Source organism: Vombatus ursinus, unplaced genomic scaffold (assembly GCF_900497805.2).
Source record: "Vombatus ursinus unplaced genomic scaffold, bare-nosed wombat genome assembly UNPS02000098.1, whole genome shotgun sequence".
Classification (NCBI taxonomy): Eukaryota; Metazoa; Chordata; class Mammalia; order Diprotodontia; family Vombatidae; genus Vombatus; species Vombatus ursinus.
Genome location: NW_020939876.1, coordinates 18147 through 20894, shown reverse-complemented (window position 1 = coordinate 20894; position 2748 = coordinate 18147). Strand labels below are relative to the sequence as shown.

The 2748-nt window shown below is 36.2% G+C and overlaps 1 pseudogene; it reads right to left on the bottom strand.

Moving 5' to 3' along the window:
- Nucleotides 1-327: 327 nt before the first annotated feature.
- LOC114023712 lies at nt 328-1775 on the bottom strand (annotated as a pseudogene).
- Nucleotides 1776-2748: the final 973 nt, after the last annotated feature.

The window sequence follows — 2748 nt, the reverse complement described above, 5'->3', positions numbered from 1 at the left end:
TCCTGCCACATTGGCATTAAGTAAACAGTAACTCCTCTTTGATTCTAGTCCTTCACCAAATTCTGAATCCCTATGATTCAATAACCACCTAATCCAAATAGTACTCAAAAATGTAAACTCAAAATGTAAAGGCCAAAAATATTTTCAGAAATGCGAAACTATTTTTACATTCAATTTTAATTAAGTGAAAGCACTTATACAATACATTTTCTGAATTGAAACTCCAGTTTATCAAATACTTTATGATTTATTAAAGAAGTAATAAAATAGTTTTCATCTGTTTTATCATAGGGGTATGAGGATGATGGATTTCTCTAAAAAGATCTTTCAACTGTTTGTATGATTCTGAATTGGTTTATAGCATTCATAAAGAGCTTCTGTAGTGGCACCTGGAGTCAAAGGTTCAGACTCCATTACCTCATAGTAATTGGGTAGCTGAAAATCATTCCTTGCTCACTGATTGCTGGATGAAGCTGAGAGTTTTGTGGCTTGAAGTTCCAGCATGGCCAGCCTGAAGGTTCACTGACTGCATTAGCATTGGATTTAAATGGGTTAAGAAATCGTTATACAGATGACCTGAGGAAATGCTTTGATCTGTCCTTTGAGGAAACAGGGATATTTCTGGATCCTCTGAGGCCAGTAAATCCAGCTGTGAGTGAAGCACAGGGCTTCAGTGGTTGGCATCAGTGAAATGTGGAAAGCTAACATTTAAGCCAGAAAATTCAGAACTCATGGCATGGACTCCTTCCAATGGCAAGTCAGAAGCAGAGAGCTTGGACCTGAATTTAAGTCAAGTAAATCACAGGATGGGGCAGAAACTAATAGTCATTCTTCTGGGCTTTATCTTGGATCCAATTTTGATCCTGGAATTGTTTCTGATTTCAAGAAAACCTCTCATATACAAGGAGGGCCGGATTCAAATCTTCATTCACTTGAATGAGCTCCATTGTTACATCCTTATTCTTCACCACTGCCAGTAGGTCCATGATCCTTTCCTGCATGTCCTGACCAGTCTTATACAATTTCTTTAAGAGTTCCACATCTTCCTGATTTTCAGATCCAGGTGTATTCTCTACCAATATGGCTGACATTACTTTCACATTCATTTTCACCATATCCATTTCACTGTGTAGTTTTTCCAATCTGTTCAGCAACCAGTAAAATAGTTGGACCATTGGGAACAGCTGCAGACAGATGTACTAAGGTAATTGGAACAAATGGGGGTGGCTTAGTTATGTTCAGAGACAATGCCACTTGTCTCTCTGTTTTAATATCTGTCTATGAAGAGGGAAATTGGACTCCTTTTTTTTTAACAGCTCTAGGTATTTTTCCTTGACTTCACTAGCATCCACACCTGCAGAGAAACCCTGTGACTATGTCATGATGAAGCTCAAGACCTTATTCTGTCTGTCTAAAGACAAGTTGTATCTGGGACTCAGCAGCTTAACTAGATGATGTTTAACAAAATCCCTCCTCACAATCAGGGCCTAGAAATTTGGGACACAGTTCTACATGCACATGTCAATAAGCTATAAGGTAAGTTTGATCTCCTTGTGCTTACAGTTTTTAGAAATCCTTTTCTTCCAAGTTCTTACTGCCTCTTTTGGCCCATCTTTGCTGATGATAATCATGTCACAGATATGCATGAACTGCCCCCAATCTTCAGTATGAATGCCTTTTCTAATAGGTGTTCCACTGAAGTCCAGAAGGAATATTGTGTCTCTTCCCAAACAACATGATGAACACTCCAAGCCAGGCTCAAGAGTAGCATCCATTTCAAAAAGGAGAAAGGGAAGTTCTCAAAGAGCCATTTCTAGTATTACAAAGACATTTGCTAATATTCTGTATTTCCTCTACCACTCACATCACCCTTCTGGGTAATATAGAAAGAAATAGATCTTAGGATATCTATATATTTGTATTTACATATACTTATATCTATAGCTAGATTAAAAACCCACCTAAATTTTGTTACTCAGAATTGAGAAAAACACAAGGGCAAAAGCCATTAATATTTTTATGCTTGTAGTCATAGTTTCTGTATCTTATAGAAGATTAAAAGGACTATAGGTTTAGAATTGGAAGGGACCATGGGAGTCATCTAGTCAAATACCCTAATTTTACTCACAAGAAACTGAGGCTCAGAATGTCTAGGTAACTGGATTATCTCTATGATAAATGATTTAACTTTTCATGACATCTTGCATGATTGCATATTTGTTTCAATATTTCATCTCCAATTGAGAATGGCTTTAATTTTAGAACAATTTAACTTCTTTGTAAATGAATACATGTACGTGATTTCACCATTCCCTCAATGAGACCAAGATTTATAGGTCTACTAGAAATTAAATACCCCTGAAATTTCTTTGGGGGTTGATTTACAAGTATGATGATAAGGATGGCCTTGAATGGAAAAAAAGTGAGTCTCTCTCTTTTTTTTAATTTCCATATTATTCATGTTGTGAAAGAAAACATAGACCAAAAAATTCTCGAGAAAAATTAAGTTAAAAAAAACTATGCTTTATTCTGTATTCAGACACCATCAGTTCTTTCTCTGGAGATAGATAACATTTTTCATCATAAGTCCTTCAGAGTTGTCTTGGATCAGTGTATTGATGAGAATTGCTAAGCCATTCACAGCTGATCATCTTAAAATATTGCTGTTACTTTGTCCAAAGTATATGTCACTTTGCACCAACTAATTTAAATCTTTCCAGATTTTTCTGAGAACCCTGCTTCTTACTT